Here is a 16,553-nt window from a genome sequence, read left to right as displayed (position 1 = left end):
GAGTCCAGGAGCTGCAAGGACGGAAGCCTGCATGCCCTGGAGCCTGTGCTTTGCAAAAAGAGAAGCCATTGCAATGAGAAGCCTAGATAGGGCAACCGGAGAATAGGCCCCGGCTGCAACTAGAGCAAAACCTTGCAGCAGTGAAGCCCCACCACAGCAAAAAAAATTAATTAATTAAAAAAAATCATCCAGTAAACTTAGAGGTGGGCCTGCTGGACAACAGGACCCAATTCCTTCCAAGACATGTTTTCCTTGGGAGATGCTTCATTCAGAATATTAGAGGAAAGATACCAGTAGTCCTTGGGGAAAACATAATCAAGGGGTGAGGTGGTGACGATGGCAAGATCATTCATGGGAGATGCGGCAGGACCCAAAGCTGGAGTTCATTATATTTCTCAGAACTAAGAATAGCTTCTGAATGAGGATTCACAATTCTCCACGGACCTATTTCTCCTAAGGAGCTCCCTCTTTCTCTTTCCAATTTTAATGTAAAAAAAAAGAGACAGAGACTATAATCAGACATGGAGAAGTAGGCAGGAACAAAGGAACCTCTACAGATGGAAGGAGCATCTAAACCAGCCATGTTTTAGGTACTGTTAAACACCTTCCATCAGAATTCAATTCAGAAAAACTCAAAAAGTGTACTTTGATAGCATGCTGCATCACAGGCCGGGACAAAGAAACACGTCATACGTGTGTTATTGGGGCCAACAATGAAACACTTGGCATCTCCCAAATGATGGCATGGATGAGAAGAAAATAGAAGACATAAGGTACACACTACCCATCAAAATGGACATAATACAAAGGCGGAAAAATTCTAGGGAGTTTATTTAGGGAGAGACTCTTATTCCTCATATAGTCCCAGCCTTTTGTGTCATTTAAATAAACGAAGCAATGTCTATAAGCACAGTCCTTGTGCGCTGAGGATAACACATGATGCTAGGACATTTTATATCATGACTTTTATACTCAATGATTACTTTAGAATCATCAACTAACAACTTTTTAAAAAAATGTCATTAAAGTGGTGGTACCTTACATAAAACAGAAATATCAACCATCTTATCATGAACCAAAGTTTCTCCTATCCCCCTCAAAACTAGTTTTCCAAGTATCTTGGTTTTACTAAGTTTTATGCTTGGATTAACAAAATAAGATTGCAACGATGGCTACAAAGTAAAGACTAAATTGCGATACCCTGATGTTGATGGAGTATTATTTCGCAAAGAATAAAAGTCAAACTCAAGAAATTATTTTCACTGCAGTCTGCGTTTTCTGTTTCACAAAGGTTGCTCAAAATTTGCTGTTTGGAAACCTTTTAGAGACATTCCATACAATATCATGCATTCTCCTTGTTAACAGAATATCAGAGATGCTTATCAGGTTTACTTCACTAAAGACAAAGTGTAACATGGATTTAAGAAAGTCAGAATGGATATAGTTTTTAATATCTATCCATTCAGAGAGGACATCTGCTTTCCGATGAAGAGGCAACCGTGTAACTCCCGAGCACTTGGTCTGGCTTTTTTAAGAGCTGGCACTAGAGGTCAAAGTGGACAAAGTACCCAGAACACCTCCAACGTAACCAAGAAGGCAGCCACAGAATCGATGCTCTTATGTTCTTCTCCTAATACTTTCCCCCAAAAGTGAAGCCTCACTTCACTGCAGGGGAATAAAAGAAAAGAGAAGAAATGAAAAAATAGTGGGTTGGTTTTTTTTTCTTTTTTTTTGTGCCACAAACTGCACTCGAGGAATCAACTGTTCTTCACTTGGAATTCTTTCATGAAATGAAACGTTAGGCGCAGGCACAATTTGTTGCCCTTAGAAATGTAAGGTGAGGAGAGGAAAGATGTGTTAGAAGAGGATGAAAGAAATGCATGTTTCTATGAAGCCAGGGGTGGGGGAATAACACACTATTACAGACAGAAGAATGGTTACATCCCCCTAATGTATTGGGTTGGCCAAAAACTCCATTCGGTCTCCATCAGCTGTTATCAAAGAACCTGGACGCACATTTTGGCCAACCCAATATTTTTGGATCAGCCCCGAAATAAGATAAGACAAGGGCTAGATCATAGATGAACATGTAGTATCACCAGCTACTAAGAGAATCCAGCACTAACCAGTTTATACAAATTAACTTGCATTTACTCCCTTGGGGTCAATTAAAACCTATACCCCAGGAGACACGACTGCTTTCACATGTACCCACTTGTAACCTCTGAAAACTAATTAACAAAGGAGGACACAGACTCTCCAGGTACAATGGAAACCAGTGACGTCCACCTGCAGCCAGCTCTGTAATATCGTCCGCTGGGTGCTGACAGCCTCCTCTTCCCTCCTCTCATTCCAGCACAATGCCTTCAGGTCTGTCTGAGTAACGTAATTTACTGGAGTGGAATTCCCTTGATGCCCTGCGCAGCACTTGGCGACAGGATCATTCATACTCCACCGTGTCGAGGCCTGACACCGATCCATCGGCCCCCGTGCCTCATTCGCGCAGAGTGAGCGATTTCACCTTCCACGGTGCCCTTCTGGGGTGCGCACGGACAAATTTACTCCACTCAGCCCTAATTACAAACCTTGGTTGAAATGCTCTCATTAGATTTCTATTTCTCACTCTAAATGTCAATCTGATTGAAAATGCCGATTTTCCTGAGGATTCATCCATTAGCAATAAACTCTAAAGCATTCCATGACTGAGTGCATTAAACCAACAACATGGACATGCACTTAAAATACATCATTAGAGCAAATCTCCATTGCAAATGCTTTACATTATTCAACCAAAGGAATAATGAGCCCAGCCTGGCCAGTACCCTCAAATTGCACATGAAGGATAGGTTAAAACTGGCTGTTATGAAGGAAGAAGCAGGCGGTACATCAATGAGATGAATTTCAGAATCTCTCTCATCCCTTACAAAGGTGTGGGAGGAAATCAGACCCAGAGCCTAATTTATCACCTCCTTTTGCCTACCATTTTTACAGAAACTTCGGTCTGTGGCAAAGTACAATAAGACAGGCAAAGATAATGGGGAGTGTGTGTGTTCATGGGAGGGGTGGGGGAAGCTGTATCTGTGATGCTAGGAACTTGCTAGTCTTCTAGAATGATTTGCTCTGCCTGAAAAGCATTCTTCCATTTCACTCAACAGAAGAAAAAAAAAAAAGGTGGAAAAAGCAGCACTGTCTGGATGCACTGAAAGAATCTGGGTACCATCCTTCTTTTTTTAAAAAGTTTATTTACTTTTAAGTGAAGGATAATTGCTTTACAGTATTGTGCTATTTTCTGTCAAGAATCAACATGAATCAGCCATATAGGTATGCATATGTCCCCTCCCTCTCAAACCTTCTTCCCGCCTCCCTCCCCCATCCCATCCCTCTAGGCTGTTACAGAGCCCCGGGTTGAGTTCCCTGAGTCATGTGGCGAATTCTCATTGGCTATCTATTTTACCTATGGTAATGTATGTTTCCATGTTACTCTCTCCATAAATTCCACCCTATCCTTCCAGGCAACCTCTCCCCCAGCCCCCAGCTCCTGCCCCACCAGATTCATAAGTCTGTTCCCTGGGTACCATTCTAATGAAAGAGAGGTTTTGCCCACTCAGTCGACCTGAGAAATGTCTCCAGTTCACTGGACTGATAGGGTCCCTAGCATGAAAAATCCAGAAAATCCAGTGATGATGCTAACATATATACTACAAATCAAAGGTTGTACCCATGACTGAAGTGGTAGGACAGATCATGAAAAGGAAAACTTGGAGCGAAGAATTTTTAAAATTAGCGTAATACATCAATTGATAAAACCAAGCCATCACTGCTTTACACCTGTACGGTGTTTTAATCCCTTAGCTTCTTAGTCTCATTTATCACTTCTTGTCAGGTCCCTGGTGAGGCCAAGTCAGGGTGCAGTCATAATGTCTTTTTTTAATTTGACAAATGAAGAAACTGCATCCCATGAAGGTCATGGAGGAAGCTGAAGAATCTGATGTATGCAATTTGATGTATGTAACTCTTCACATGTAATACTAAAGGTTAACCAAAAAGGTTAAGAGATACCTATAATGATGACCTGATTATGAAATACACAATATATTTACTTAATGAAAAACTTTGGTGGGCAGAAAAAGACTCCTAGAAGGCTAGATATACATTACATTCAAGAGAAAATAGTTTGCAAAGAATACTAAAAAGAAGCAACAGTAATTGTTTTCTGCTTGTCAGCATCTGGTTATCTACAGGATTGATCAGTGACCAGAATGACAAGAGATGTGACATTTTCTACAGGGAATTCTACCACCATGGAAGCTAATTGTTCCTCAAGTTTTGCCCATTCCCAACTGAAATACTTAAAACCTTCCTTGATTACAATATTAGCACTCTCTCTTTCATGATGTACCTCATCAGGTATTACAGAGAATGTGCACAGATGTCAGAACTGAAATGGTCACACTGACATAAATTGAGTGGGAAGGCAAAAATAACTGCTTATGCTCAACACAGTGCTCACCTTAAGATGAAAGAGGGGCTTTCATGGTGCTAATTTAAGAGCAAAATAAAAACCCGAGACCCCAAAAGTAACAGTAGTAGACTATGAAGAACAAAATGATTTGTAAATGACCTGTCGCCTTCTGATTGAGAAACAATGAACAAGAGGATGATCCTGTATTCACTTAATTCCCAAATGTGTCCTCCAAGCTGAGCGGGGAACGGCCGAATGCCCTGAAATTCTCCACCACGTTCGTATGATGCAACAGCGTGAGTAAGCATCACCACCCCCCTTTTACTGAGTGCTGGCTCTGTGCTTCAAGGACGTTATCTCATTTACTCCCCACCAGCACCCTCTGAGGTAGGCACTCCCCCTGTTTCAGTTTTTAATTAAAGACGTTCAGGCCTAGGAGAGGTTCAATAGAGATCGAGGTCAACAGGTAGCTAAGTGAAAATCTGATGCTGCTTAGTCCTCTTTCCCCCAAAGCTCTGGTCTCAGGTTAACCACCCTTCCTCACCATCTGCTGAGCCTGCAGACAACCAGTGGGGAATATGATTTGCAGTCTTCAGTTTCCAGAGGCTTCTGGAATGACTGTCCTCTTGACTCATCCTATTTCCCAAGTGACTTCAAACTGAAAGGCTTCAGCAGACACACTCTTCCCTTGCAGACACCCTCATTCTTTGGAAATGCCACAGCCACTCAGCCAGTAGCAGGGGACAGCACCATGGCTGGGATCACGGAGCTGCGAATTTCCCTGTGGAGGTTGACACCACTTCTGTCTGGTATTTTCTGTAGCCACAGACAGACACGCTACCCCTTACTGTGGTTGCAGGAGACTCGGCTGGCAGATGAAGGGGAGTTTTTACTTGGTTACCTGCCCCTCCGACATCTGCATAGAGCAGGTCTGTGCCCATCCCTGGTCCCCCCTCCCCAACACCACGTCCCTACACAAACAAAGACGTCTTCCAATCTCTCTGCAACACCACTAAGGGACCTCCCGCTGCTGTTCTCTGGATCTACAGGACAGAACTTTCTAACGTCGAGCCAAAGGGATAGATGTTGTAAAATGGCATTTCAAACAAGGCAATTACTTCTCAAAAAATGATTCAAGGATCCTGTCACTATTTCTTGCAACCTCCGCCGACACAATTTGCTTATGTATGAGTTGTGTCTTTCTTTCTTCAGGAGGGGAAAATGCTGATCAACTATCACAGGTAGACACACAGTGCCCAAATGTGGCCGACTTTTTGCTGCTTAGAGACACGCATTTATTCCCCCCAACGCACCACTTACCAGACAGATGCAAAGATGCGGGCAAGCCAGTCATCAGAATTAACAAAGTGATTGTGCTTGCATTACATATTCTGATTTGTATGAATCTTATTTTTAGCCATGCACAAAAGGGCAATAAATGGAAAATCTTATTCTAACCACTACTTTTTCTGGGCCACCCACACTGCTCCACCTACCGCACAAGTCCACAAATGTGAAAAAAGAAAAAAAAAAAACCCAACTCAGGGTTCGTCCTAACAAGGGATGCAAAGTGGCTAAAATATGTGACATTTTTTCCAGTTCGTGTTTGTACTTTCATTCTTTTTCTGTATCAGGACTTTCAGGGAAAACAACGTTGACTTATCTCTGGGCATTTTCAAAGACTCCGCGGTGGCAGGGCAGGCGGTGCTTTGGCAAGGGTGATCCGCCAGGCACCGCTACCACCCCATCACCTGCCGCCTGGCAACCAGCTTCCAGCAAAGAAACACACCCCTGAAACGGTTCTGTAAATTCAGGCAGATGATACCTACAACATCTTCTTTTGCAACAAAGATGGGATTTTAAAAGTTTCTCAAATGAACAAAGGGACATCAGAAACGTAAGCGTTTCTAGAACAGAGCAGGCTGTCAGAAATGATCTTGCCAAAGTTACAGCAATAGTGCTCATCCTAAATCTGCTCTTGGGGTGCTGAGGGCCAGCGCTCCCCGGGACACAGCATCTCCTTGCCATCTCCCTTTCCTTCTGTGCATTTTTGTCTCTGTCTGTCCCATCCACTCAATCCCCCCAAGCCCTCAGCTCACCAAGCATGAACCCTCGCTGCCGAGCGGAGCTGCTGATGTTGAAAAAACCCACCTTGAGAGCAAATAAGAAAAAAAAAAATTGAGGAAGAGGATGTTTCTGGGGGCATAGAGAGGATAGAGACGAGAGTCTATTTTTGATCACCATCTCTTTAGACTTTTCATGAAAAGTTAAGTTATTAAAGTCCCAGGGCACCGATCTGAATGCTTGTTCCCCTGAACCCTCCGCAAACACAGTAGCAAACACAGGCAGACGGGGATTAATATTTAAGAGTTGGTTCCACTAAATAATGAAGACACGAAAAGAGTCAACACCGAGAAAGGCATCTTTACCTGCGCGCTTGCTCATTATCCAGAAACTAGAGGAAATGCTGTCATCCCCGGTAGCTACTCGCGCCCTGCAGAGCTCACACCTTCTTCCCAGAGCAGTGCTGATGAGGTGGATCAGAAAATCTTTGAGGGGTTAGAGTCCACTATCAGCAGATCTCTGACTGCTGTTGTAAAAACACGGGTAATTAAGTGTTACGAAAAAGTGGGTCATCCACGACTGAGGTGCAAGCACACCTCCCCACACTAGACTCCAAATGACTGTGCTGTGACAGGGTGGGAGGGGTCTGAGCGCAGCGAAAGCAAAACTTTTATGTGGTGAGCAGTGTTTTAGTTTTCACTGGTTTAGGTTAGAGAAAGTTAATCTCAATGTCAACTGCAAACCAACTCAAAGTTTTTGAAGTTTGACGACAAATGCTGGCTGTTGGTGTCACGGGAAATTTCAGAGACAGTGTCACAAACAGTCCGAGGGACCGTCTCAGGTTTCTGGGACGTGCCTGTCACTGATGAGCGGACGCCGTGACTCAGGGGAGCGAGGAGGTCAAACCGAAACCGAAGGTAGGGAACTGAGTTCTCAGTATCCACACAAGCATCTCCTTCTCCAAGGGAGCATCAAAGCACTGCAGACCACTTCCCACACTGGTACCCAACTCGGGCGCGCCACCCAATTTACCAAAGCATCTTTTGACTGTCGTCAGAAGAAGGCATCTTTCGACTACTGTCAGAAGGAAGCAGAATACACCCTGTGCTCAGCACATTTGTTCATCTGTCACGCAAGAGCCACAGCACAGAAATTTTAATTCAAGTCAAAACACACTGTATCCCTATTATATACTAGGAGACAAAAGATGTGAAGGCATGCAGAGGGAAGAACCGAGAAAAAACTGCTTTTAAAGAACCTAAGGCTTGTACAGAGGATGATGAGACCTCATTACACACAATGTCTAATATGGATCATTTTAAACATTTATTTTTTATTTTTCAGCTGTGCCGCATGGCATGTGGGATCTTAATTCCTCGACCAGGGATTGAATCTGACCTCCCCCCACCCCTACTCCACCATACTGGAAACACAAGAGTCTTAAACCATTGGATCGGCTGTCAGGGAAGTCCCCAGATCACTACTGAAACATAAAATCTCTTCCAGCAGCTGTTTACTATACACTTAATATTCTACTGACATTAATGTCCGTGGATGACATTCCCACAACTTTCCTCAGGCGACTCCTTTAACAATCCCCTTCATTTTAATCTGGGTCTTGTTTCAGCGCTCAAAGCCCTTCCTAAATTTGGCGAAGAGTCAGGATTCACCCTGATCCAGAGCTGACGTCCCTCTAAAGGAAGCACGCAGATACTCAGCGCAAGCCACACCACAGGCTGAACACCACGCCAGAGGGGGCTGAGCAGACGCTTCTCCGAAGAGGGATACCACAAAGAAGGCTGAGCGCCGAAGACTCGATGCTTTCCAGCTGTGGTGCTGGAGAAGACGCCCGAGTGTCCCTGGACAGCAAGGAGACCCAACCACTCAATTCTAAAGGGAATCCACCCGAGTACCCACTGGAAGGACTGATGCTGAAGCCGAAGCTACAATCCTTTGGCCACCTGATGCAAAGAGCCGACTCACTGGAAAAGACTCTGACGCTGGGAAAGATTGAGGGCGGGAGAACAAGGGGTGACAGAGGATGAGGTAGTTGGGTGGCATCACTGACTCAGTGGACATGAGTTTGAGCAAACTCCAGGAGATGGTGAAGGGCAGGGAAGCCTGGTGTGATGCACTCCATGGGGTCGCAAAGAGTGGGACATGACCTAGTGACTGAACAACAATGACAAATGATGCAAAGGAAAACCCTCTGGTTCACAGCACAGAAGGGGCTCTATTTGAAAATAAAATCAGATTTTTATTGGAGTCCATATTGTCTGGAGTACGGTTGGGGAATAGGGGTGAGGAATCCGGCTCAACATTTCCCCCTTCTGCCAAATTGTCTTATGGTGTATCAGTTACAAATTTTTACCTATCTAGAACACAAACCAGTTGATATAACACTATCCATCTGGGACCACATCAAATCTTTCTTTTATCATTCCCAAGGCCCACTAGGATCTTGTAGGGTCACTCAAAAATCACATTCATTGACAGAATCCAGAAATGGAAAAAAAAAAGCTAATAACAATTTCCACTTGATAAACACGATGCTGAGTCTACAGAGGCATCTGCTCTTGTAAGAGTTGACGAATGTAATTTGAAGGGAGAAAAATAAGCAACCAGGAGATCACTGTCCTATAAAATGATAACAAAGTTATAATTTCTGAATTCCACCAATTTGTGGGATGTCAGCAGTCCAGAGTACTGACTGTCAATTTGGAATTGGTTGAAGAAAGGAAAAAAGTCTGGAAAAACACAGAAAAGTAGGCATTAACAGGTAGGTTGCATTTGGATAGCTGGATTAAAAGTGACTTATTTTCTTTATTCTACTCTGCTATTTTATAAATTTTGTATTATAAGCATGTATTACTGTCATAATTGGGAAAGTAAAGCTAACTCTATTTTGATAAAAGGAAACAATTCATTAGTTTCTGATTCTGTTCTTTCTAGTCACTGAGAAAACTTAATACACGGGATCTTTATAGTAGCCTGGGCTGGTGACAAAGCAGACATGACACACAGGGGAAATCTGCTGGAAAGAACAGGTTATAGCTTCTAGTTAAGCCTGCCCAGGACTCTCAGAATGCTGCTCCTATGCAGAGCTTCACAACAGCGTCCTTCCTCACTGTGACCACGGTCTGGGCACGCTCCAGCCGCCCCAGAGCTCCAGGGGCCAGGGACCTCACAGTGGTCAGTGTAAGGGGTGTGTCTCTGGGAGAGGGTAGCTCTCCCGTGGGTTAACTCATGGCTCAGAGAGCACTGTGACTTCGTTCGCACAGGCACATCCAAGAAAGAGCACACAAACTATTTGTAAGAAGCAGCACACTGGAAATGATTAGAAGAAATTGACAAACTACTGGTACTACAACGGACGTCACCTGGCGAGCGGCTCTGTCACCTGCATGGCTGAGTCGGGAACGCACAGTGAGCATCTTCTCGGATTTGGACACGTCTATTACCACACTGGCTACATCACCACTACCCGCGCCATCAGTGTATATGCAGACAATGAAAATTAATCTTGATGGTGCCTTGAGCACAACATGACTGTGAACCAGCATGTTACAAAGAATCACATACGATCTTAAAAAAAAAAACAGAATTGGCTTCAAAACTATGCCAACGGTTCCCTAATGACAATAAGAGCTAAATATATACATTCATGAAGTTATTTTATATAACATTCTTATCATTAACATCTCAACTTTTAGAGTACCTCCAACTAGAATAAACAGAATAAGCATAAAAATAATTATCTGAGATTTAAACTCTGGTACTGGAAAGGTGGGAAAAGCCAAAACTTGCATGGTTTCTCAAGAACAAAATGAATGGTATATTTTTCTATCCTAAGTCAATATGTTTATAGCATTATTAAGACATGAAAATAGGTGTCATAAAATCTAAGTTAACTAAATTATGTGAAGACAAGAAGATCTTTTTTGATTTGTTTCAATTTTCTGGGGAACTGACAGCTAGAAAATGCTTTCTGTTCAAAATCTTTTCAAAGCAGTTTCTTTTTCTACTTATAAAGGATCTAACCATTCTCAGTGATTCAGCAGGTCAGTGTCATCAGCTACAAATATCCTCCAGGGTATATTTGCTAACTTTATTAAACCAAAGCTATCTTGTTTTCTGAATCTCTATCACTGAAAAAGGGAAGTGGGATTTGTGCGGTAGGGTGGGGTGTGGGGTGTGAGAGGGGGTGGGGGCTGAGTGGCAGTGGGAAGTACCCAGGCTGGTTAATTCAGGGTTCTGGTTAGTTGGGTTCCAGGTAGCTGAGCCATCACTAAATATGAATTCAGGGCCTGTATCCAGGTACACCTGATTCTCGGAGCCATAAGAGTCGATCATGAGAGCCCCCAAAGGCTGCCTTTGTTGGCTTTCTCGAGCTCATGTCTTTCCCTCTGGGGACTGTTGTAGACAATCTGTGTCAGGGTGTCCATCTAAAAATCATGGTCTCTGAACTCCTGGGGCTGAACTTGTTTTGATTAGAATCTATATCCATGTTGTTTCATCTCAAGCTTAGGGTGCCAGTATTTACGTGTGATGTCAAAGATGAAAAAGCACTTATTTCTCCTCTCTTAAGACTTGCTCCCCTGAATTTTCTTTTCCATAAAAACATTTCATTCCAATTGTTTGATGTCTTAGCAGCTCCCTATAGCAACTGACTCCAAAACCTTTCTTGCTATGCCCTGTTCTCTAGCACCTAAGCAAAAAGCAGGGAGAGTATTTCTAAGCAGGTTTGGAATGTCTGGGTTGGAAATGAGGGACTGATTTATATCTACTGTACTTCAACTTTGATGATTTTATTTCAATTCTTTTTTGGTTATACTTTTTCCTTGAGCCAAACACATACATACACATTTATGTGTGTATATATGTGTATAATTCACACACATGCATTTATTATTATTATCTTTTTGAAAGTTGTTCAGTTGTATCTGACTCTTTGTGACCCCATGGACTGCAGCCCACCAGGCTCCTCTGTCCATGGAATTCTACAGGCCAGATTACTGGAGTGGATAGCCATTCCCTTCTCCAGGGGATATTCCCAACCCAGGGATCAAACCCAGGTCTCCTGCAATGCAGGCAGATTCTTAACCTTGTGAGCCACCGGGGAAGGCCACACACAAGCATGCTGATATGTATAAATGATTCTGACGTCTTAAGGAGGCTGTGGGATGATTCAGGACAGAAGTTTCTAAGCTCTTTGAAAGTATGGATCCTTACGTACTGCTCTTTAGGAATTATAACTCACTGATGGTTCTCCAAGGCTGGTTTACTACAAACACAGGATAAAAAGCAAAATCCGCCTCCCTCCCCCAGATTAGGGCCCAAATGGACTAACTCAGTGGGTTCAATCCTTCTTATTCCTCACAGGCCTCCATGTTACTTCTACAGCTGTTCTGTGAGGTATGGGTGCAGCAATGTCTAATAATACAGAGATTTGCTGATGACGGATAAGCTACACGTCACTGGGAGAATGTCAAACAAGCATTAGAGTGAGAAGCCCTGTTGCAGGAGATCTATTTGCTACTAATTTTCTTTCCAAGTTTCCACTTTCTGCTAGGCTTCACTCTGGGGCAAGTCCTGGTCCTGTCTTCAGGTCTGCCCCCATGGCTAAGACCTGTCAACTGCCTCCACTATTCACGCATCCTGGGCTGTGGTACCGGACTCACTAATGAAGTCATAATTCACATGACCTGCAGCAGTCCCACGACTGGAGCACACGGGTGTGCACATCCCTTCCACCCCAGGAAAGCGGCTTTCCTGCATGTGCACATGAGATTTTAGTAGAGGTGACGGTTATTGATGACAAATTTCCCTAGCGGTTTCGGACAAATTTGTCCTTGTCCCGATAGAAAACCCATTCCTGAGACTGAAGTCTAATATTCTGCAGGCCTTCACCTTTGCCCAAAGGGTGCCTGGGAAGGTGTGAGGGACACGGACACCTATGCGTCCTCCGCCTACTCAAACTACAGCATTCCTGCCGAGCATTACTTAGTGTTCTGCCTGCTATTCTCAGAAGGAAAGTAAATTCTGGTATTCAGGGTATTTGTGTGTGTGTGTGTGTGTGTGTGTGTGTGGTAAAATACACACAACATAACGTTTACCACTTAAATCATTTTTTAAGAGCACAGTTCAGCGGCATTGAGTTGTTGTTCTAGTTGCTGAGTCACATCTGACTCTTTGCGACCCCATGGACTGTAGCCTGCCAGGCTCCTCTGTCCATGGGATTGTCCAGGCAGGAATACTGGAGCAGGTTGCCATTTCCTTCTGCAAGGGATCTTCCCAAGGGATCGAGCTCACAGGTTCTGTGTCTCCTGCATTGGCAAGCAGGTTCTTCACCACTAAGCCACCTGGGAAGCCGTTCAAATCACTGTGCAGCCGTGACCACCATCCATCTCCAGAATTCTTTCATCTTCCCAAAGTGAAACTCTGTACCCGGTAACACTAGCTTCTCTCTCCCCTCTATTCTCAGGCCCTGGAAATCAGCCTTCTACACTTTCAGTGGCTTTGACTAGTCTGGGCACATCACGTAAGTGGGATCATAAGGTATCTGTCATTCTGTGTCTCGCTCATTCCACTTGGTATCACATGTTTCATCCATGTTGGAACATGTGCCAGAATTCCATATTTTTAAGACTAAATAATATTCTCTTGTATGTGTATTCCACATTTTCTTCATTCGTGGTTGAATGAGTTGCCTCCACCTTTGGGCTATTGGGAATAATGATGTATGAACATGGATGCACAAGTATCTGTTGAAGGCTCGGTTTTCACTACTCTTAAGTATACACCCAGGAGAGGAACTGCAGAATCATACGGTCCTTCTAGGCTTCCAGGTGGCACAGTGGTAAGAATCCACCTCCCAGTGTAGGAGATGCAGGAGACATGGGTTCAGTCCCTGGGTCGGGAAGATCCCCTGGAGGAGGAAATGGCAACCCACTCCAGTATTCCTGGCTGGAGAACTCCACGGGCAGAGAAGCCTGGTGGGCTGCAGTCCACAGGGTTGCAGAGAGTTGGGCACGACTGAAGCAACAGCCACACATGGTCATTCTATGTTTAATTTTTTTCAGGAATCATCATACTGTCTAGTGTTCAGTTTTTCATATTAATAAATGTTTTAGTGCAGTTTTAGGTTGACGGCAAAACTGAAAGGAAAGCACCATGGGGTCCCATGTACTCCTTGTCCCCAAATGCACAGTATTTATTTTTCAAACTTCACTTTTTAATTTATTTTTTAACCCAGGTCCATGGCAGTGAAAGTGCCAAGTCCTAAACACTACACCACCAGGGAATTGCCAAGACCTTATTATTATTATTTTTACTCTACTTATTGGCCACGCCACATGGCATGAGGGATTTTATTTCCCTGACCAGGGACTGAACCCACGTCCCGTGCCTTGACAGCATGGAGTCTAATCACTGGACCACCAGGGGAGCCCCATGACTCTCACAGAGGTGCTCCGGGCACCGGGTGTGTTGGCTGCTTCACCCAAGGCTGCAGGGAGGGGGCCAGGAAGTGAGCACCAGGGCCAGCAGGAGTCTCTGCTCCAAGTCACCCCGGGGGTCCCAGCCGCCTGCTACCTGCCCTGGCTTCCTTGCAGTTATTAAACTGGCACCCAAGGTCATCCACCAGGGAAACCTCAAGTGTAAACGTGGGCACTCACAGATGCCAGCGCAGGAAAGCAGGAGGGAGATGAAGGAACACTGGATCCAACCCATTTCTTCTACTTCATGGTGAACACACTTCATAGACTGAAACTTCCCAGAATGTGGTGCAGAATAACCAATTAATGCTTGACAGAGACGTTATCATTTGTAAGGGCAGAGTGATCAGAGGTAATTACCTCGCTCACAACTCTGCCAGCCCGATCACCAGCCCTGTTACCCTCTGGGCAGCTCCCAGAAGACAATTCTGAATTAATTCCTTCTACAACTCTTTCATCACCTCTTGCTCTTTTGGTCTTATTTTTCTGACTTTGTGCTTTTTATTTTAAATGCATGCACTTAAATCTATCTGCAGGATGTGGGGTTCTGTTAACATCTAGAGAGAATGTAATGTTCATAACATATCTGCTTGGGAATTGCTTTATTAAAAGTGACTATTCCCAAGCAACTCCAAATATTCATCTTGTACAGGGACCCTCAAATTTTACAGGCGGCCTTGGCTACTTCTTTCTATGTGATTCTTGGAGCCCTTCCTTTCTTCCTTCTTTCCTTCCTTCCATTATTTTAACCCTTTCTGATAATCAATTTCTTTGTCTGTAAAATGAAAGCAATGCCAAATCATGCCAAACATTCTCGTGCTGTTCAATCACTTTATTTTTAAAAAGTGACTACTTTCAATTTAAAAAAGTTTTGTTTTTTTTTAAAGTGACTGTTCTCCATTTCAGAGAGTTATAATAAAAGAACTGTAAGCCCTAATTGCTGCTTTGAATGATAACATAAACCATATCTAGTAAAATGTTATAAACCACCATGCTTGTCCACAGATTCAAAACGCCCATAAATTTCTCAAACATTTCCTAGACAGCATCACTCAGGCTATTTTCACACGCACATTGATTCAATGAAACAAAAGACAACATGCTGTGAGAACTCCTACACGGAAAGCTTAGAAACATACAGGTTCACAGGTACATGTGTACATTAGCATGTATGCTCCCATATATCCAAGTGCACAGTTATTGAGTCAATCTCTTCTACTTTATTCTATGAACACGGACTAAATTGTTCTTGCCTTCAGCAGAGAGGTGACTGGCTTGTCCCAAAGCTAACACAGAAACAAAACACTGGTTTTGCTGGCTTAGACTTTTAATTAGAAGTTCACCTTCCTTCACATATGCCTTTTGCAAATCAAGTCACATTTAACAGTATGAGGGGAAGGATCATACTGGGATGATTCACTTTGAAAGTGGACAATATATTTTCTAGCCCAGGAGAAAAAAGATTTTCCCTTTGGAGTATGTCTCAAAGCATGATGAGGACCCATGGGAAAAGGTGGTGGCCATCACCACAGCCTGCTAACAGCACTGTCAGTCACCCCTGTTGAAAGGCAAGGGCAGAGAATGGCTGGTACCCGTGCCTCTGGAGTTGAGCTGGCACAGAATAATGGCATCTACTTGGATGGACTTCCAAAGGTGACAGTGCTGAGAAGGCCCTAAAAGTCTCTTTCCTGAGAGTTGAGTTCATGTATTAAGTACAGCACTAATATCTTCATTTTAGTTTCATACACGTTTCTACCTTCATCATTCCTCTTATCACTCACACTTGAGTTAAAGCAGTGATTCTCAAAGTGGGGTCCCTGGACCAGCCTCATTGGCATCACTTGGAAGTTTGTTAGTAAAGTAAATTCTTAGAGGCCCCTAGATCTCCTGAATCCAGGAGTCTGGGTATGTGCTTCAGCAAGCTGGACTTTCACAAGCCCTCCAGGCGATTCTGAAGCATGATAGTGGTTAAGATCCACCGAGTTAGGGAACCACCCAAAGGCAGAGTCTAACCCCTGTTCCCTTCCCCAAGGATAATTCTCAAGACACCTTGTTATTATCATCTCAGAAAATTCTTGGCCTTGTGTGGTTGGAGGAAAGAAACCTTAGTCAAAACTTACATGTAATTTTTCCAGGTCCCGTGCTGGCTTCGAGTCTTAGGATGCAGGGAACTGGGCGAAGGGTGAGAAGAGAAGGCTACAGCAATCCATTCAGACATGGACCCCAAAACCTTGTGGGGCCGCCTTGCGCCAGGTCAGCGGGCATCCACCTGATCGGGGAGGAAGACTGTCCATTAGCAGAGGAAACCTTGCATGTTAACATCGTCCCCTCGCTCCTGCAATCCTGCTACACCCCATCCTCCGATTTCATGACCTCTAGCTTCCTGTGCCTCAGGACCGGTCCAGCTAAACAGGACTGGATAAAACAATGCAGGTATCAATGCCAGGGCTCACCACGGGTGAAACGCACGCCTCATGGCGTGCCCTTCTGAACCCCAAAGCAGCTTGGATATACCCAGTCAGCTGTCTCTG

General features: G+C 44.0%; 1 protein-coding gene across 7 annotated transcripts in view; it reads right to left on the bottom strand.

Moving 5' to 3' along the window:
• Positions 1-16,553, bottom strand: part of BACH2 (BTB domain and CNC homolog 2) — a 373,875-nt gene that overhangs the window by 140,445 nt on the left and 216,877 nt on the right. For 5 of the 7 annotated variants that reach the window (XM_070450113.1, XM_070450108.1, XM_070450114.1 and 2 more), the window contains exon 3: positions 16,143-16,291. The exons of 1 other annotated variant lie outside the window; for it this stretch is intronic. The gene's annotated coding sequence lies outside the window, so the exon portion shown is untranslated. Of the gene's footprint in view, positions 1-6,891; positions 7,155-16,142; positions 16,292-16,553 lie in introns of those variants that run through there. One more of the 7 variants, XM_070450111.1, reaches the window with a different exon arrangement.

Source organism: Odocoileus virginianus, chromosome 19 (genome assembly GCF_023699985.2).
Source record: "Odocoileus virginianus isolate 20LAN1187 ecotype Illinois chromosome 19, Ovbor_1.2, whole genome shotgun sequence".
Taxonomy (NCBI): Eukaryota; Metazoa; Chordata; class Mammalia; order Artiodactyla; family Cervidae; genus Odocoileus; species Odocoileus virginianus.
This window is presented reverse-complemented; position numbering and strand designations above follow the sequence as displayed.